This window comes from Capricornis sumatraensis, chromosome 22, assembly GCF_032405125.1.
Source record: "Capricornis sumatraensis isolate serow.1 chromosome 22, serow.2, whole genome shotgun sequence".
NCBI lineage: Eukaryota > Metazoa > Chordata > Mammalia > Artiodactyla > Bovidae > Capricornis > Capricornis sumatraensis.
Genome location: NC_091090.1, coordinates 17,186,249 through 17,208,427, shown reverse-complemented (window position 1 = coordinate 17,208,427; position 22,179 = coordinate 17,186,249). Strand labels below are relative to the sequence as shown.

The 22,179-nt window shown below is 37.1% G+C and overlaps 1 protein-coding gene across 2 annotated transcripts in view; it reads left to right on the top strand.

The window, feature by feature from the left end:
* BTBD9 (BTB domain containing 9) overlaps positions 1-22,179 on the top strand; it is a 369,881-nt gene that overhangs the window by 96,167 nt on the left and 251,535 nt on the right. The window lies entirely within an intron of this gene.

The window sequence follows — 22,179 nt, the reverse complement described above, 5'->3', positions numbered from 1 at the left end:
ACGTGTTTTATATCCTGCTTTCTTTGCATGTTGCATTGCTTTCCCCCACATTATTAAATATTCCTTGAAAACATTTTCAAGGCTGCGTGTTATTTCATTACACAGATGTTCCAACATCTAGGTACATGTAGCTTGTTTTGTTTTAATATTGTAAATAGTACTTTGATGAATACTTTTATATAAAATTTTGCTTGATCTTATATATAAATTATCTGATTATTTGAGATTTCAGAAAGTTATATTTCAACTTTTATAGAATTTTCTGTGGCAGTTGAGTTTGAACTTTAGATAGTATCCAGTTTCTGGTTTTTTTTTTTTATGTTGACTGAAAAATCTGACTCTAGAAAAGAAATGTAATTATATCTTAGAAAAAGACTGGAGGATGCCTCTGTCCTGGGACAGGTAGAAATATCATACAAGAAGACTATACGAACTGGTGCTTTTATCTGTTGATTCATTCATTCATTCATGTAGACGAACAGGGGGCTTTGCCAGACTCTGGGAATGAGGATGGCTTGGATTAGTTTGAGTCGTTGTTGGCTCTCTCTGGAACTACTGCAGTACTTTCCTAACTAGTTTCCCCATTTATATTTTTGTTCCTCTTTATTTCCCCACCCAGCAGCTACAGGGTTCTTTGCAAGACCATAAATCAGGTCATGCACATAACCCTGTACAGCTCCGATTATACCCAAGATAAAGTCCAGCGTCTTAATATGGCAGCTGTACTGCCCGTTTATTACCTCCAGCCTTACCGGCTCTTTTTGCATTTTCTAAAATGTGCTGAGCTCTGTCCTCTCTGAGGATTTTGCCCCCATTGTGCCTCTCTTCCCAGAGTCCTCTTACCCTGGTCTTCCCTTGCCTACCTCAGACTTACACTTTAGTCTCACCTCAATTTTCACTGACTGAGAAAACCCTTTTGACAGCCACTCACCCTTATCTTAACTAAGTCATCCACAGAACCCAGGTCTTTTTCTTTAAAGCACTTGTCACAATTTGTAATGAGACCTTTATTTGTGTATTTATTTCATGTACGACTTCACTGAACTGTAAGCTCCATAAGGGCAGGGACCACGACTTTCTTGCTCACTTTTCCCCAGTACCTGTCACTGTCCTTGTCTTGTGGTAGAGGTGAAAGAATAAATGAAAAGTAGAGCTTCTAATCTTTCTCAGCTTCCATATTAGCTCTGAAGGGAAGAGAAGAGGAGGAAGTGGAAGTGATGCATGAGGACTTTGGGTGGTCGGTAGGTTAAAGATGTAATTGACAGAAATGGCTAGGCTAAGTCAAATCAGGAGAGAAATGATGGAGCCAGTGTTAGGGATGTGTAACTTAAGGATGAAAGTGGAATATGTGAGGTAATCCACTGGAAAAATCCAGCAGGTCAGCACCAGTCTTTTTGTCTTAATAAAGTAAAGCCTTATTCCATACCTATTGTTTATTTTTTATTTTGAGATATTATTTGTGAATCAGATAACTCTTTTCTTTTTATAATTGATGCCTTTAAAAAAAATCCTTCTAAATTGCAGAGGGAAAAATAGGGTAAAGCCATCATTTTGTCTTATTTGTGCCATCCCTGTTACTGAAGCCCTGACACTTAACCTGTTCTGTTTAGAGGAGAAAACGAGGTTGGAACTTTACTCTTTGTTCCTTGCACCAGCCATTACTATCAACTCCCACCTCAGTTATTTTGGAAAAAATAAACCTAAATTACAAATTTGGGGAGTTTCAACATTGTTCACATACTTACTGGGATCCAACCATAGTATCAGGTTTGTAATGTTAGGTTTTGAATATAGTGTTTAAAGTCTTGGTATTTTGCAGAATTGCAAGATAAATTTAAGTTGGAAGCTGCTTTTTCTTAAATAATAGACATATTCTTAGCCCTGTGAAATGTGAGTAATGCAAGAATGGGCTTGATTATGACTTGAGCAGGATTATCGATCTTGGAAAGCCAAACCTAGATGTAATCTCATTTGTTCACATTACAGATCTAGCATATTTTTAGAAAATGAAAAGACGAACCAGACCCCATCTTATATAGGTGCCTTTTGGTCTTGTGTCTGTAGAGGTTGTAAAACTTGTTCTTGGGCTGGATGGTTATTTTTTGTTTTCAAGGTTGAGGCTACCCTTCAGATAATAGTCAGGTACAATCTTGAGGTCATACATAATTTTTTAAAAGTTGTTTAAAAGACCATGCACTGTCTTGCTGCTTGGGCGCCTCTCTATGACGGTGCCGAGCTCTCCTTTTCAGTAACCGACTCAGCCTGACACAGTTGTACTGGCTGCTTAACGCTCTGTAAAATGTTATTTAAATATTTCTAACTTATTGTTTCATGCTGGGTTTTATGGAACATAAATTTCTATTTAGGCCACTAATTTACAGTAGAAGTTTGTTACTAATATCACTGCAGGCTCCATCCATCTAAAAATATTGCTCATAACCTACGCTAAAAATATGTTATATATTTGCACTGTATGTAAACAGCATTGTGTTTTATTAGTGTGCAGAGCTTTGTCTGTGGAAATGTTGATATTACAGCATATATTTAGAAGGGATAGGAACTCAGGTGCAGTAGAAAGAGTATAGAAAAGTGAAATCCCTGCAGGATGGGATTTATGGAATTTTCAAGGTGCTTTGCAGAATATCTGCATACACTACCTATGTTTTGTTTTGTTTTGTTTTTTATAAGGCATCACCATCCTATATAATTGACTTTTTTATTAAGATTATAAATTTAAACAAGTAATCTGAATGGTTTTACCAGGTGATATACAGTTCAGTCTGTACAAAAATACAGGGAAATGAAGGAGAAGGGCCCAGAAAAGAAGGTTTGGCAACTTGTTTTGGAGTCTCGGTGGTGCTGAAGGCAGAGAACTAGAGGGGCTGTGGAAAAGTGCCACCTTTTTAAAGTAAAAGGCTTTAAATTAAAATCTGTTGAGCTAGACACACAGGACGGGGTTCTCAGAGGCTCAAACAATGCTAGTTTCATGAAGAATAACCAAAGGCTGCACCAGGACAGTGCAACTTAGGAGCACACGCACAGACACCACATCTGACCAGGAACTTCGTGAAACATCTCCAGCCACGAGATCTACCTTTTCTACAAAGATAAAGTGAAATCTTGCAGAATGTTCTGGGAAGCTCTGTTTGTTTCATGTGTTCTCCATATTGCTAAGTGGTTTATAGAGGGTTGAAACCGCAAATATATTCAGTTCCAGAGAGGCTTTAATGACCATGTTTTTAACCTTCAAAAATATTTATTAAATGGACTAGAAATAATATGTTGGATCCTCTTTCTGGTAGTGGAGAAATGTAATTCCAAAGAATGACATTTTTGTTTTCTTATGTGTCCTTGAGCTGGAGGAGATGATTTGGGGAATAAGAGGTTTAAGACTTTGGAAGAGTTCATTTGGATCATTTTGAGGAACCTTTAGTTCGTACAAGTCCTGTAGAGTGGTTACCTGAAAGAATTCAGCCTGAGCTCTAATCCAGTTCTTCCCTAGAAATATTGAGGGAGAGAAAGTAGGTTCATTATGACTGAATCCCAGTTAAACAAGTTAGTTTTGTTCCTGATATCCTGATGGGTCTGATTCTCCTGGTGAGACAACCTGTGTGCCATCTTCACTCATCTTCCTGCCTTTGATAGCAGCAGAGCGACTGGGCATCATCTGGGGAACTCAGAGTTGGCACTTAGTGTCCAGTTGAAAAGATGGTTGTGTCTCAAAACTAGACTGATGTAAGTGCCCACTAAGCCACGAGAACTGAAGTTTTTTAAAATCATCTTTCAAGGGTATGTGAGATTTGATAACCAGGTTAATTACTGGGAACTCTTTCAACTTGTTTAAAGTACATTTGCAGAAAACTAAGGCCATTGGTTTTGCCTCTAAAATAGTGATGCTGTGGTGAGAAGTTTGGCATCGTGTACTTACATGGCTCCCCAGAGTGTCAAACGCCATCATCTGTGATGGAGAATTTTTACAAACAACTCCCAAAGAGTTTTAATGTAGCAAATGAATCTTGGAAAACTGCTGTTTCTAATTTACTACCTTGTTCAGTGCATGTTAAAGAAGAAGCAGTGAATCATATAATTAAATATGATTTTTAAGGCCTCTGAGGTGGCACTTACTAATTGATACTCACTGGCATTTTGCTTGGCCTGTTGGACTGAGGCAGGAGGTCTTCAAAAGCTCATCTCTTATCTCTTACGAAGCAGACTGAGTGTGAAGGATGCTGTATTAGCAGCCGGCTGCTCACCATGCTTTCAAATGGCTCAGGCTGCCCTGCTGTCACCACTTGTCTCTACATGGACGCAGACTCCACCCATTCCCCTCCTGTTGGTTGTGTTTTATTTAGAAACTTCAAAAATGTTCACATTAAAATGACAAAGCTTTTTTCAAGAGCTGACCACTAGGTTATTAAGAAAAAATGAGATAGAATCTGAGTAATAAGTTTTTCAAAAAGGACCCTTTTCCTGAGTTCACAATAAAATGAACACTCCCTAACCAACATTTATATCCATAGACATGGCATTGCCTGCAACTCCCTGAGCTATAATCCACCCCATCTTCCACCTGTGCTTTCATTTTCAAGACCAAGACATCCTTTGGGTACATGGAGATTCTGTGGCCAGGACCATGGCTGCCCTCCCATCTAAGCTTAGGCCTGAGCTTGGCAGGTTGATAAATGTGAAAATTGAACTGCATTTCGTGGCCAGGTTCTTCACTTTGTCATTTTCTTTGCGCCCCTGGTTATTTCTTCTGTTCTTATAGAAAGGAAAGCAAAGCCCATTTAACAACTGTAAAGCACACAGTCCATAGAGACCTTAAAGATTACTGGCAACAAAACATATTTATGTCTTTAATAAGGAATTGAAATTTACCACTCACTAGATAAATTTTGCCTCTCTGTTCTTTCTCTTGAAATCATTGGTATGGGGTGAAACAATTTGGTTTCCGGCTATTACATTAATGTTCTTTGACTTCTGAGGTAATACTGCAGTATTTCCTGCCAATAATAAAATTTTGAGGTAATTCTAAGTTCTGGTGTACATGGACAGCTTTGAGTTAAATATTAAATTATTTTGTGTGATTTCCAAGTGTCTGAAGACTAAAAGACTACATCATATGTGTTGAACGTAACTGGCTATGAGAGTTTGTTGAAAGGGCAAAGATGTGGCTGTAGAGAACAGGTGATATAGTTGAAGGTAAAAACTGAGTGATTATTTGTCAATTCTAAATTAAAATCACTGATGAAATGATCATGTTGCCTGGCTGATGGTCTTCTAGCAAAGTCTTTCTTAAAAGATGAGGTAGTTGTGATGCCACAAATCAGACAGGATATTTAAAGAGTGGGCTTCGTGACACCTCCTGATCACCCTTTTCCATAATCCTCAGGATACATGGTCAAGCGGGTCTCAGAGCCTTTGTTTGGAGATGAGAGATCATGAAGCACTGTTGAAAGTCAGTGGAGCGTGATGAGCTGCGCCATCCACTCCTTTGCCTTATACTTCTGGCTCCTCATCAAGCATTTCTGAATAAGCTGCTTTTTTTTTTTTTTTTAATGCAACTTTGGTTTTCTAAAAGTGTACAAGCAAGAATAGTAGTAAGAAATGATATTTTATTTTATCAAAAAGAATGATACTTTATTTCCTTATTAAGGGATGGGTGGTGGTGTTTTTTTTTTTTTTGCTTTGATAATCTTCTGAGTCTCAAATTCATCCTTGGGATTTCTCCTGTAGAGTAAGATGTAGTTAAATCTTTTGGATGGTTACAAGGTAGGAGATAAAGAATCTGCCTGATATGCAGGAGACCTGGGTTCAATCCCTGGGTCAGGAAGATCCCCTGGACAAGGGAATGGCAACCCACTCCAATATTCTTGCCTGGAGAGTTCCATGGATAGAGGAACCTGGTGGGGTATAGTCCATAGGATCGCAAAGCATTGGACACTTTCACTCACTCAAAGCTCAGAGAAGTTTTGGTTCTGAGAGAGTCAAATAATCTTTGAAGAAGAATATAGAAACTACCTGAAGAAGAATATAGAAACTACCTATAAACTCTTCTTACAAATGCTCTTTTATTAAAATTTTACATACAAAGGTGCTACTCATTCATTGGTCATTCTCCAAATGTTTGGGTACTTCTCTGGGCTTACAGTGGTATACTGCCATGGTACAGTATTCAATCTCTTGAAGACATTTTAAAATACTATGCTAGGGAAACTGAGTTGCAGAGGAGAATGAAACATGATTCCTGCCTTTAAGGAGCTTACAATTTGATAGGTACAAAATAACTCTAATAAGGGTAGTATGTGTTAAGTGAGAAACAAGTATGGAATACTGTAGGAACCCAGTATTTGTAGGGATCATCAGAGAAGGCTTCCTAAAATATATTTATACTAGGTCTCTGTCTGAAAAGTCCTGGGCATCTTTAAAGGCCTAATATAAATATTAGGAAGCCTTCCCTGATTATCCCTGCCCTTGTCCTTTTCTACCAATGTGAAACTCTCTAAATGGAAGATCATGGAGAGTGGATACATAGGAGTCAAAGATGGTCAAGTTAAGCTTGGGAAATTTAGGAAAATTGTGGAGCCACACCAGAGAAGTCAAGAGAAGGGAGAATAAGGCTTTTCTGATGAGTTGCTGAATCTCTAGGATATGCTGGCGCTGAAGTACAAGCTATCAAAGTGGCTTTGTCCAGCAGGCGAGTGAGTGTGGAGTGGAATTTCATAGGGTAGATTAGGTTTTCAGTTGACCCTGCACAAGCTGTGGATGTGGATGGAAGAGACTGCCTGTCAAATTCTTGTAACTCTAACCTTCCAATGTTTAAGTTAAACTGTCCCAAACATTCTTGACTAATATCTGAGTTGGTGTTATGGCCTGATATTCTGTTGATAGGTTGGAGGCAATTTCTGTGATTTGGGTTTATAACTGGGCAATTTGTAAACAGAGATGCTAATTGGAGCTACATAAATTCAGAAACAGATAAATAGTTTTATATTTGTTCTTGTGAAAAAGACAGGCATTTTCTTCCCTAGGTCTAGGGGAAGAAACTTTGAGGTGTAAGAAGGGCCTGATGGTTTCTGGAAACCAAAGCTAAAACGGACAAAAATAAAATGAGATCCTTGTTTTCTGCAGCTTTCTTTCTTTGTATGGTTTTGGGAAACTGTCTTAATAACTTTTTCTAACTCTGTAATCTTTCTTTTTTTCTTAATTCAAGACCACAAATAGGGAAAACTGTTCTTTGCATTTTGATTTAATTAGCCATCTCATCAGCACATTCTAATGGAAGTGTTCCCTGATTTATTTACTGAAATTTATGGATTCTATATGTATGTTTGGTTATGCATAAATTTGTTGCTGTTCTTGAACTTTGGTGTTTTTATTTATCAGTAATACAGCTCATCTACATATTAGGAGTGTTACAGATTTCCAGGATATTTTCATTTCTTTAAAATATGATTGACAGGAATTTCTTCCTATCTCTGTTCATTCAGTGTGACCTTTCTTTTCGGTCTTAGTACTACCCTACCACACACCTTTGCCATTGGCTTTTGGAGAGTGAGTTTTGTGGTTTTAAAATACTAAGCCATTTATGAAGAAAGTATATACCCTCAATTAAAATACTTCATCCATTTTCATAACTGAATTATATCTATAGAAAAATATTTTGAAGTTATAATTCAGGATCATAAACAGACCAACAAAAAGTAAAAAAACACTTTGCCTTATTCAAGAATGAAAAGAAAGTGTAAAACTCAGAGTTTTAATTAACTTGAAAGAGGCTGACATTGCTATAGATTCCACAGATGTTACAAGAAGAAAAGCAGGGTTTTATTCACAGTTTTGTGCTAAAAAATAGGCAATTTAGTTGAAATGGACAAATTTGTTGAAAGAAAGAATCTACCTAGATCTCTCAGGAAGAAATAAATGATCAGAATAGCCACTATCTATTAAAATTTACAGCTAAAAATCCTTCTCACAAAGAAATGCTAGGCCCAAATGGCTTTACTGGTGAATTCTACCACATTTTTTGAGGAAGAAATGATACAGATTCTACATAAACTTTTCTAGAAAAACTGGAACAAACGGAATATATCCCAATTCATTCTGTGAGGCCTATTACCAAAATAGATGAAGATACTGCATAAACATAATAAGAAAACTACAAACCAATTATCTAGTTTTCCCATACAGAACACAGATAAAAAGTTCTTAACATTTTAGCAAATTGAGTCCAACAATCCATTAGAAGAATAATATAACATAATCAAGTAAGGAATGCAAGCCTAGTGTAACATTCAGAAGTCGATTAAATATAATTCACCATGTTAACAAACTAAAATTGAAAAATCATCTGATCATTTCCATAGAGGCAGAAAAGATTTTGCCAAGTCTTAACATCTATTCCTAATACTTCTAGCAAACTAGGACTAGAAGAAAACTTTTTCAAACTGATAAAGGACTTCTATGGAAAGTCAAGAGCTAACATGATACTTAATGGTGAAAGACTGAATGCTTTCTCCTGACATCAGGAATAAGTCAGCGATGTCCATTCTCATGATTCCCATTTAGCATTGTACTGGAAGTTCTACCTAGTACAGTAAGGCAAAAAGAGAAACAAAAGGCATTCAGAATGGAAAGGAAGAAGTAAAACCATTTTTATTCTCAGATGACATCATCATCTATGTTGGCATCATCTGGCACCACCGACTCAATGAACATGAGTTTGAGCAAACTCTGGGAGATAGTGAAGGAAAAGGAAGCCTGACTTGCTGCATTTCATGGAGTTGCAAAGAGTCAGACAAGACTTAGCAACTGAACAACAACATCTGGAAAAATCCAACGAAATCTACAAAAGAAGTCACTAAAACTGAATTTAGCAAGGGTGCAAGATACAATATCATTGTACAAAAGTCAACTGTATTTCTATATAATATCTACAAATAAAAAACTGTGTTTCTATATAAAATCTGTTTCTATAATTGGCAATAACAAATTTAAAACAATACCATTTACAATAGCATCAAAATTTCAAATACTTAGTGGGGAAATGACAAAAGATATATAAGACACTGAAAACTACAAAACATTGCTGAAAAAAATTAAAGACCTAAATAAACGGAGAGATAATACTGTGTTTACAGGTCAGAAGATTCAATATTGTTAGGATGTCAGTTTTCAAATTGATCAGTAGACTCAAACACAATCCCAATTAAAACCCCAGCAGGACTTTTGAAGAAATTCTAAAATTCATATGGAAATGTGAAGCTATATTAATCAAAACAGCTTTGAGAAAGAGCAAAATTGGAGACCTAACACTCCCTGATTTGAAGACTTACTGTAAATTGAGAGAGTATGATATTGGTGTAAAAACTGACAGACCAAATCTGTCAAAAGAGAAAGTCTGGAAGTAGACCCATGTAATTATGGATAGCTTATTTTCAACAGAGCTGCAAAAGCAATTCAGTGGAGAGGGGAAAGTCTTTTCAACAAATGATGTTGAAACAAATGGATATCCATATGCAAAAAAAAGCCCCAACACTTCATTTCATACCTTGTATAACAGAAAAAAATTGACTCAAAGGATCATTGATCTAACTAGAAAACTTCTAGAAGAAATCATAACCATTGTGATCTTGGCTCAGGCAAAGGTTTTTATTAATGAATTAGACTTTTTTTTAATGTAAAAACTTTGGCTCCTCTAAAGACACTATTTAGACAATGAAAAGATGAGCCATAAACTCAGAGTTGCAAATTGTGTATCTGATTTGCATTCAGAGTATATAAAAAATACTTGTAACTCAATAACTGAAACAAACAAAAAACCTTAGTGTAAAAGGACAAAGATTTCAATAGGTAGTTCACCAAGCAGGATTTGTGAATGGCAGATAAGCCCATGGAAAAAATGCTTACTATCATTAATCATTAGGAAAGTGCAAATTAAAACCAAAATGAGATTGAAAAGATTGATCATAATGAGTGCTGATGAAAATGTGAAGGAACTGTAACTCTTACACTATCCTACTCTGCTGCTGAGAGTATAAGTTGGTATAACTATAATGGAAAAGTTTGGCAATTCCTAAATTGGCAGCCTTTAAAAGTGTTAACCATGCGCCAACCATATGATTCAAACATTCCACAAATAGATATTTACCCAAGAAAAATGAAAGCATATGTCCATACAAAGACATACAAGCGAATTTTCGTAGAGGCTTCATTTGTAATATCAAAACCTGGAAACTACCCTAATGTTTATCAACAGATAAATGGAGAAATAAATTATAATGCATCTGTGCAGTGGAGTACTACTCAGTGATAAAAAAGAGTGAACTGTTGTTACATGTAACAACAAGGATGGACCTAAGAATAATTATGTTGAGTGTGTTAAAAGATAAACTGAGGTGCATTAAAATTTGAAAAGTTATTTGAGCAAACATAAGGTCCAGTTGAGTAGTGTCAAACCGAAAGCGGTTAGGATTGCTCCACCAGCAGGAGCTGGGGCAAGGTTTTTCTAGAGGATACATGGAAGCAGAGCAAGGAAATGATTTGATTGGCTCTAGCTTAAGTGGCTATATTTTCTGGGAAAGCCTAGTACACTCTTTGTAATTGGTTGTTGTTCTTTGGGACATGAACAAGCAAAATAAGCCAAATAAAAGTACATATTGTATAATTCCATTTATATAAAATTTAGAAAACTCAAAATAATCGATGGTATCAAGAAGAAATATAATTTGGGAACAGAACTATGAGGAGAGAAATGGAACAGTAGGATTACAAAGGGGTCCAAGAAAACTTTGTGGGACAGTGTTCATTATCTTGATTATAGTGATGGTTTCATACATCAAATTATCAGTTTTACACTGCAGAAGTATGCAATTTGTTTCCATTAAACTTCACTCAAGCTGTTAAAAGTAAAACTATTTTCCTTTAAAAGGGGAATGGAATTATGAAGCTCAGAGTTTTTACTAACCTGGATGAGATTTTTAGGACTTGAGTGTGACTTCAGCTTGCCTGAGGTATTCAACAACCCAAAACCTGTGGGACACTATAAAAGCAGTGCCAAGAGGAAAGTTCATAGCACTACAGGCATACCTCAAGAAACAAGAAAAAAGTCAAATAAATAACCTAACTCTACACCTAAAGCAACTAGAAAAGGAAGAATTGGAGAACCCCAGAGTTAGTAGAAGGAAAGAAATCTTAAAAATTAGGGCAGAAATAAATGCAAAAGAAGCAAAAGAGACCATAGCAAAAATCAACAAAGCCAAGAGCTGGTTCTTTGAAAGGATAAATAAAATTGACAGACCATTAGCCAGACTCATCAAGAAGCAAAGAGAAAAATCAAATCAATAAAATTAGAAATGAAAATGCAGAGATCACAGCACACAATGGAGACAATGAGATATGTGGCTATAAAGCTTCCTGTGTTATTTCCTTTACTCCAGAAGGTGAGCAGAGAGAGCGTGAAAGACCCAGTCAGGGTTAGGGAAGTGATTTCCGAAAGCACCAAATTTAATTACTTTTATAGTTAGGTGACAAAAATGAAAGGTTTCATTCATAACCGACATCCAGCTTTAAGCAAACAAAAAAAAGCCTCAACTATGAAATAATTAGTAACTAATTCCAAGGATTGGCTTGGTGTCCATATGTATATGAGGAAGCAGTTCTTGTTTGTTATAAATTCACTAGCTGTTAGTTTAAAGTGCCCCATTGGTTTTATGTTACACTAGTAAATTCTTTTTCTTTTCTCTTAGAAGGAGAAATAAAGACGCAACTGCAGTGTGCATAATGATGTTCAGACTAATGTTGTTACCAGCCAAAAAACAAATAGCAATGTGTTGTCAGCTTCCTGGGTAGAAATGACATAAGGGGCAGACTGGTTTTATCATCTCTCAGATCCAACTGTTTGATGATTGCTGTGATATTACTAAGCTGGAAAGGAAGAAAACACAAAACTTAAATATACAGGGTAAAGCATGCAGAAATAAGATCGTTTTCATTTTCTTGCTGGATAAGGTTTAGATGCAGACCCTTGGAAGTTGAGTGTTTTAATGAGAAGTCTCTTAACTATATTTTAAAAGTGTAACCAAACAGATCATCTCTCTGAAGATTATCTCTCTGAATCACGTTAGCATTTACTCTATTAAATAGGCTATTTCGGTAGTTGGGACTTTTAGCTGATACCTATTATCATAAGCTAGCTTGAAATGATCTCCTAAAGATGATGAAACAAATGAGACCATGCAAAGCTATAACTCTGTCCATGGAGTGCTTCAAGCTGCAATATGCAAAGCAACTCAGGAGGAAACAATAGCAAATAAAATGACTCTTTTAAGATCAAAGACAACATGCGAACCTCTACTTTTAAAGAATTCATCTTTTCAAGTAACTATACTTTCAAGTTAAATATATATCTGCACAATGTGAAATGGATTCTGTGACCAAAATTAGCCACTGAACTTACCTCCTCCAGATTGTCTATAATTTTAAATGTGATTTTCAACCATGAAGGTGTATTAATAAGAGTAGGCTCAGCTATGTGGTAACAACAAAATTGGTCTCAGTAACAGTACATATGGGGAAGCCTGGCACGCTGCAGTCCAGACCTTTTTTCAGGTCACAAAGAGTTGGACACGACTGAGTGACTGAACTGAACTGTGCATCACAAATATCTGGTTTTTGTTGATGTTACACATCCACCATAGCTCAGATATCCTGTCTCACATAGCGTCTCCCTTGGTGGCTCAGATGGATAAGACTCCGCCCACAGTGCGGGAGACCTGGGTTTGATCCCTGGATGGGGAAGATCCCCTGAAGAAGGGAATGGCGACCTGCTCTGGTATTCTGGCCTGAAGAATTCCATGGACCTGGCGGGCTACAGTCCATGGGGTCGCAAAGAGTCAGACATGACTGAGCAACTTTTCACTTTCACTTTAGTGTCTCCAGTACTGAGACTGATGGGAGCTCCACTCTTGTAACTGTACCAGCTGGAACATGTGGCCTCCTTGGTCATTGCAGAGGGAAGGGAGAGCTGGAGAGCCACACACAATAGCCTTTTTTTTAGCATAAAAGTGACATGCTCTTTCACTCACAGTACATTGACCAGAGCAGGGGTATGGCTCCATTTAACTGCACAGTAGTTGGAGAATTGGTGGGGAGTCCATGGATATTGAGTCAAATGTCCTTGCCTCAGAAGGATGATCAAATTTTTACATAACATGAGTTCCACTTGGCCTGGCACCTTTGAAATAATACCCTTAATAGAACATTTAATGTTAAATAATTAAAGTATCCAACTGATAAAGATGCTTGTAAGAAGGCCTTTTTATCTCACATAAATTTTTTATGTATTCTCATTTGTTAATAAGGAAGGGGGAGAGAGAATCAATACGTTCTTTAGTTTACCATTATTCATATAAATAGTAAATTGCCAGTTTCCGCTTTCTAAATAATCAAAATGACCTTACTTCCGGACCACAAAGTGAGATTGGAAATATGTGGCTACAGTAAAAACTTGAAATGTATTTTGAAAACAGCTAGAGTGATTGCAGGCATCTTTAGTTAGGAGTTTGTCGTGCTAGGGATCTCTCAGTCCCAGTTTTTGCTGAGTTGTAATGACAACAGACTGGTTCCAAATAGGAAAAGGAATATGTCAGGCTATATATTGTCACCCTGCTTATTTAACTTCTATGCAGAGTACATCATGAGAAACGCTGGGCTGGAAGAACCACAAGCTGGAATCAAGATTGCCGGGAGAAATATCAATAACCTCAGATATGCAGATGACACCACCCTTATGGCAGAAAGTGAAGAGGAACTCAAAAGCTTCTTGATGAAACTGAAAGTGGAGAGTGAAAAAGTTGGCTTAAAGCTCAACATTCAGAAAATGAATGTCCCATCACTTCATGGGAAATAGATGGGGAAACAGTGGAAACAGTGTCAGACTTTATTTTTTTGGGCTCCAAAATCACTGCAGATGGTGACTGCAGCCATGAAATTAAAAGACACTTACTTCTTGGAAGAAAAGTTATGACCAACCTAGATAGCATATTGAAGAGCAGAGACATTACTTTGCCAACAAAGGTCCGTCTAGTCAAGGCTGTGGTTTTTCCAGTGGTCATGTATGGATGTGAGAGTTGGACTGTGAAGAAAGCTGAGCGCCAAAGAATTGATGCTTTTGAACTGTGGTGTTGGAGAAGACTCTTGAGAGTCCCTTGGACTGCAAGGAGATCCAACCAGTCCATTCTAAAGGCGATCAGCCCTGGATGTTCTTTGGAAGGAATGATGTTAAAGCTGAAATTCCAGTACTTTGACCACCTGATGCGAAGAGTTGATTCATTGGAAAAGACTGTGATGCTGGGAGGGACTGGGGGCAGGAGGAAAAGGGGACAACAGAGGATGAGATGGCTGGATGGCATCACCGACTCGATGGACGTGAGTTTGAGTGAACTCCGGGAGCTGTTGATGGACAGGGAGGCCTGGCGTGTTGCAATTCATGAGGTCGCAAAGAGTCGGACATGACTGAGCAACTGAACTGAATGTGCCTTTTACCTCTAATGAAGGTTAAACCGTTGAGGAAGATAATCTTTATCATGATAGAATTATCTTGACCTTTTATTTAGGCTGTTCCCTGAGTCTTTTGAGGGGACAAATCAAATATGAGAGGAATCTAGGGTAGCAGCAACAGGTACTGTTAGAGTCTCTTTGCATTCTTAGGAATGCCAAGAAGATTATTTATATCAGGCCATCAAATCCAAAGATACTCAGTATCAGTATCAGTATCAGCCCAGTCATCTGACCTATTAACTTGTTAACTCAAAGGGAAAGAGCTCATTATTATTTTGCAGATAGGAAACAAAACAAAACAAAACAGTGGAAAAGAGAATCCTCACAAAAATTCCTATTAAAAATCAGTATGTTTTACTTGAAAACAAGTATTTTAATCTGCTGTTCTAAAGAGCCCCTTTTTGCTTGAGTGCTGGTTGTCCATCATGTACACGGCAAAACCTGGTACTTGAAGCTTTCACTCTGGGACTACAATCTCCTTGCTGCTTAGCTTCTTCAGTCATGTTCTCTGTGTGACCCTGAGGACTGCAGCCGGCCAGGCTCCTCTGTCCATGGGATTCTCTAGGTAAGAGTACTAGAGTGGGTTGCCATGCTCTCCTCTAGAAGATCTTCCCAACGCAGGGATTAAACCCTGGTCTCCTGCATTTGCAGGAGCCACCGGGGAATCTGCCACAATCTCCTTAGAGTTGCTCATCTTGCCTACCCCAGTATACCTTAGACATCCTGATGTCATCTTCCCTCATATATTATGAGCTCCACAAACACTTATTAAGCACTTGGTAAGTTTCAGGCAGCAGGATTTATTGAATATAGTTTTGAAGAAGACATGGCCTGTGTACTTGAGGAACTTATAGACCAGTTAGGGGAGAGAGATTGGTAAACTGATATTTCATTATGATGTGGAAGTACTTAAGGGCTTTATTCCAAATGCCCCTCTTTACCTATACTTTCCTTTCTCATACAAGTACATGCTCCTAACAAATTTATCACTATGGTCTCTTTATTGTGCGCCAGCTGTTGACTTGAAGTCTCTGTGTAGGTATCTTTTAGATATCTCAACTTGGTATGTCCCACATGGAACTCCTGATTTTCACTCCTATAATCAGTGCATCTCTGCCAGTAAATGGCACTATTATCCATCTATCATCTTATCTTGGATCTTAAGCCTTGGAGTCATCTTTGATTCTTCCCCTATTCTTATTCTTCATATTTCAGCCCATTGGAGAATCCTGTTTGTTTCAACTCTAAAATATATCTTGAATCTTATCTACTGTGGTCATTTTGCACCGCCACCACCCTAGTTAATGCCAACATCATTTCTTACCTGGACTGTAGTGACCTATAACTGGTTTCCTTGTTATCCCTCCAATTAATTCTTCATGCAGTAGCCAGACAAATCTTAAAATGGAGGAAGATTGAATTGCCTTCTTTGCTTAAAACCTTTCAGTGGTATCTTACCATAAAACTTCTCTGAGGCCTGTAAGACTTCACGTGGTTTGGTTTCTGCCTCTGCTTCTTCATCTTCATGTTATGCTCCATTCTGCCTCCCTCAGTGGGTTTTTAGCCATGATGGTCTACCTTCTTTTCCTTGAACTTGCCAAGCTCTTTCTCACCAAAGGATGCTGGCCTTGGTTTTCTCTCTGCCTGTTTGTTCTTTACTTTGGCTTCTTATTTGGATCTCAGGTCCAATGTCACACATTCTCAGAAAGCCTTTCCTGATAACCCACTCTTTATCATATCACTTTATTTATTTCCTTCAAAGTGATTATTATAATACCATGTCAGATAATTTAATGAAAGATTATGACAAACCAAACGAGGGGAATGATAAATAAAACAACTGATATTGTTTTACACATCTGAGATGTGTGGAAAAAAAAAACTATACAGAGGGGAGAAAAAAATGTACAAGTCATGTATGTGGCACAGGACCTGTATCCAGAATATATAAAGAATTCTAAAAGCTCAACAATAAGGAAACAGACAACCCAAAAAAAAAAAAAAAAAACCACAAAAATTTAAATAAGTGCTTCATCAGAGAAAATATCCTGATGACAGATAAACACATGAAAAGATGCTCAGCATCATTAGTCATTAAGAAAATGCAATTTAACAAAAACCAAAATAAGATATCTTTACACACCTATTAAAATGATTTTTTTTAAAGCAACAAATGAAAAAAATGGACACTAGGAAATCCTGGAAAGGATGGGGAGCATCTGGAATTCTCATTCATTACTGGTTGGAATGCAAAATGGCATGATCATTTTGGAGAAAGAGTTTGGCAGTTCCTTATAAAGTTAAATATACACTTACATATGACCTTGCCATTCCACACAAAAATCTGAATAAGAATTTTTATGCCAACTTTATTAATAATTTATAAAGCTTGTATATAACCCACCAATCCCTTCAGTTGGTGAATGAATAGATAAATCAGGGTGCATCCATGTTATGGTCTGCTATTTGGCAGTGAAAAAGGAACAGGTTAAAATAGACACAGCAGCATGGGTAAATCTCAGATGCATTTTGCTAAGTGAAAGAAACAAGAATCAGAAGGCTACTTACTGTGCGGTTGCATTCATATGTCATTCTATAGGCAGCAAAGCTATATGGCAATGGAAAACAGATCAATGGTTGGGGAAGGGTTTCACTGCAGAGTCAGCACAAGGGCATGTGTTGGGGGTGAGAGAACTATTCTGTGATTGCTGTGGTGGCAGTTTTTTTATTTTTTATCTCAGTTTTATTTATTTATTTTACGTTACAATATTGTATTGATTTTGCCATACATTGACATGAATCTGCCATGGGTGTGCATGTGTTTCCCATCCTGACCCCCCTCCCACCTCCCTCCCCATCCCATCCCTCTGGGTCATCCCAGTGCACCAGCCCCGAGCACCCTGTATCATGCATCAAACCTGGACTGGCGATTCGTTTCACATATGATAATATACATGTTTCAGTGCCATTCTCCCATATCATCCTGCTCTCGCCCTCTCCCACAGAGTCCGAAAGAGTGTTCTATACATCTGTGTCTATTTTGCTGTCTCACATACAGGGTTATCGTTACCATCTTTCTAAATTCCATATATATGCATTAGTATACTGTATTGGTGTTTTTCTTTCTGACTTACTTCACTAAATTCATAGAATAGCACACCAAAACCACTGAATTTAATTGTCTATGAACTTCAAAATAAACTTAGAAAAGATCATGGACTTTACTCTGTAAGTACTGGGTAAACCCTGATTTTGTGTTTTGTTTCATCATGCTGGTTCTTTTACTACCAGACCAACAATATTCAGTTTTTATCTTTTTTCCAGAAAAGAGGTATCTGGTTCCAGGAAGTGTTGGTTTCCCTCAGGCAGCCTGTTTGACAGTGACATTCTTTGAGCTGGTGGTGCTGTATTGATTCTTCGCATTTTCAATTAGCTTTTGTTAAATGAATGAGGTTTTTATTTTCTTACCATGAATTTGCATTATTTCCAGGATTTAATTTTTAATTTTATAGAAATGATGCTTTTTAAAACTACTTGTGGAAAGATATTGTTTACACATATTTTTCTAAGAGTGGCATGGTTTTCAGTGCTGTATGATAAACCCAGCATTCTGTATGTGAACTGTAAACTCTTTCACTTCAAAAGTAGATTAAGAAGATACATAATACAGTGTTTTCTCCAATTTTTAACACTCTGTGCTCATCTCTAATAAAACAGCTGTGTCCACCAGAGGATAAGAACATTGCGTTAACATTTATCAGACCATGTTTTGTATGCTAACTTCATTATATTTTGTCACAATCCATTGTGTAAATGTTAGGTTAATTACTTGAAACCAGACCTACTTGCTTGAAGAATTTCCATTTTGAAGTACATTGGAGTCATTAGTCACTGCACCTTTTGATCTCCTTTGAAAACTTCCCAGCATTTATTTTTCCCAGCATTTATTTTTTTATTATCTCCCTCAACAAAGGGAAACCACTTTTTTTAAAAAATTATAAATTTATTTATTTTAATTGGAGGCTAATTACTTTACAATATTGTATTGGTTTTGCCATACATCAACATGAATCCGCCACAGTTATACAAGTGTTCCCCATCCTGAACCCCCCTCCCACCTCCCTCCCTGTACCATCCCTCTGGGTCATCCCAGTGCACCAGCCCCAAGCATCCTGTATCATGCATCGAACCTGGACTGGCGATTCAGGAAAACCACTTTTTGTCCTGCTGATGTGTGACGTGGTGTGTATAGCCCTGTTTGATGAGTCTGTAGAATACAGGATTGAATTTGGAATGCATCCCCAACATTCCTGCACCGTTTGAAACTTATCCCATTTTCTGATGTCTTCTCTTTTCCAAAAAGCAACTTGATTTATTTATGTGACAGTTACTGCAGTCGTAGCATTTTAATTTCCTCTATCATCTTCTCTCTCCATTTGGGATGATATGCAATATGCAGGGGGACATTTGATGTTCCAGTGGATATCATAAGAGAATGTTGAAGAGCTAAGTAGTGAACATTCTTCATGCAGAACCTATTCATCTGACTGTCCTCAATCACAGGGTGGTACTGTAACTACATCCTCATCTACATCATAGCATTTCTTTTAAAAACTCGTCATTTAAAACCCATAAAACCAAATATTTAAAAGCACTCTGGATGTTTACTTTGCTGAGCCTTACTGTTGATTTTGTTGTTTTATGGAATGCTATAGAGGACTCCATTGTTAATCACGTCCTAACCCTATAAAATATGTAATAAGCTGCTGAACAGAATGATGACAGCAGACAGAGAAGAGAGTTTCATTTGAATTCATGCAAATGTAGAGGTTTCCCAGAAAGCCATTTTTAAAGTATGAGCCACATTTTTAAAATAAAACAAAGAATAACGCTTTGGAGTAGAAATCTGTAATGAAACCCATAATAGCTGAAAGGGTACAATAAATTCTGCGGGGAGAGCCTTCCATTTTCTGTTCCTTTTCAAATTCTAATACTAAACTCTATTAGCAGTCAGTATAAAATAATGAGACATGAAGCCCTGCTGGTGTAAAACTATTACTAATCTGTTACTTTGCATAAATTTTCACTCAGATGATTGTCTGTGGTCGTTTTAGGAAGGACCTGCTGTACGCTTTCCAGCTAAACAGATGAGACCTATTAACCATCTCCTTTGAATGAATGGTGTTGGAATTTGCAGGCATTGCACTTTTTACAAGTTGGGAAAAGAAAGGGATTACAAGCAAGGAACACAAGGGTATTTACTCCAATCAGAGATCGATGTTCTTATGTGAATATGTTAATTGAAGTCCTTTTCATTAGTTTTAGTGCCACATTAAGGAAAAGCAGAAAGACCTTTTTACTCTTATTTTAAAGATCTGTATATTGTAAAGTGTTCACCTTCCTCTATCTCGGTCACATCATTGTTTTATTTCTAATAATTACAAAAAGAAATTTATCATTTCCTCTCCCACAGACTCTGATCTTTCTCTGGTTTTTCCTGTTTCAGGTCATGTTGTTTCTTGGTCAGACAGACTAATAATTTAAATGAGCTTTGATTCTTTTTCTCTTATTTCACATGTTTATACAGAGGCCAAGTTCTTTTGATTCATCTTTCATAATTTCTCTCATATCTGTCTCTCTTTCATTCCCACTGCCGGCATCCTAGCGCAGGCCATTATGGACTCATGACTAAATTATTACATCTTTAATTGGTTTCCCAACCTCTAGTTAATTCCCTTCCAATTCATCCTGCATGTTACCAGTAGATTTATCTTACTGGAACGTGGCTTTTCTTACCCTTATTAATTTGGAAGTTTAGAAGTGATTGTAAAAATAATTGAAATATTGTTATGAAGAGATGGCATAGTGTACGTATGTTGGCTTTGGAACCAAACAAACTTGGGTTGGAATCTCAAATTAATTCCTTAGCAGTGTATGACCTTAGAGATTTTTTGGGTCTCAAGGTCTTCAACTAAAAATAGTGAAAATAGTATCATGGTTATTGATGTTATACGTGAAGTACCTAGATTAGTGGGCTCAATTAGTGATAGGTATTGTTAGTAGTAGTATTGTTGTTATCTTTAGGACAAAATGGAGAAAGGGAACAGGGTTTATAAGATGGAACTGACAGTGATGCTCCTGATTAGAAGGCATAAAGGGACAAGAGCCCTTTTACAGTGGCAGATGCTTCTGAAAGTAAGAAAAATTAAAAACCTTTTATTTCTTAAAATGTTTACATTCTTATATGTATTTAGGGCTCCACTCCTTAAATAGACCACAGAATGTAAATTTTCAGATACATGAACTAAGACTTTTTAAACCCAAGGATTGAAGGCCATTGGTTTTCGTGATTAAAAGCTTAATGCTCTCTTTCCAGATGGCAGCTTCATAGAGAGCAATCAGTGCCAAACGGGAACAAAAAAGAGAGATAGATATGAGGAAAATTATCAAAGATGAATCAGAACTTTACGGCCAATATCAGGAGTAAACTGTGGCAGAAAAATGGAGACAGAGGGTAGTAGACCTTTTATCTAGTAAGTTTAGGCTGAGAAGAAGGAATAAAATAGGCCTCTGGCTGTAGTGTCCCTGGCAACAGGGATAAGGGACGGCTTTTCCACCACAAGCTGGTGACATAAAGTGTTAAGAAGATAGAAGGGTCAATCCCATTCACCATTGCAACAAAAAGAATTAAATATCTAGGAATAAACTTACCTAAGGAGACAAAAGAACTGTACACAGAAAATTATAAGACACTAATGAAAGAAATCAAAGATGATATGAACAGAGAGATATTCCACATTCCTGGGTAGGAAGAATCAATATTGTGAAAATGACTATACTGCGAAACACAGTCTACAGATTAAATGCGATCCCTATCAAATTACCAAGGACATTTCTCACAGAATTAAAACAAAAAATTTCACAATTCATGTGGAAATACAAAAGACCCCAAATAGCAAAAGCAGTCTTGAGAAAGAAGAATGGAGCTGGAGGAATCAACCTTCCTTACTTCAGATTATACTACAAAGCTACAGTCATCAAGACAGTATGGTACTGGCACAAAAACAGATATATAGACCAATGGAACAAACCAATAGACCCAGAAATAAACCCATACACCTATGGGTACCTTATTTTTGACAGAGGAGACAATAGTGTACAGTGGGGCAAAGACAGTCTCTTCATTAAATAGTGCTGGGAAAACTGGACAGCTACGTGGAAAAGTATGAAAGAAAGAACACTTCCTAATACCATACACAAAGATAAGCTCAAAATGGATTAAAGACCTAAATGAAAGACCAGGAACTATAAAACTCTCAGAGGAAAATGTAGGCAATACACTCAGTGACATAAATCAAAGCAAGATCCTCTATCACCCACCTCCTAGAGTAACAGAAATAAAAACAAAAGTAAACAAGTGGGATCTGATTAAGCTTAAAAGCTTTTGCACAGCAAAGGAAACTATAAGCAAGGTGAAAAGACAGCTCTCAGAATGGGAGAAAATAATAGCAAATGAAACAACTGACAAAGGATTAATTTTCAAAATATACAAGCAGCTCATACAGCTCAATACCAGAAAAACAACCCAATCAAAAAGTGGGGAAAAGACCTGAACAGAGT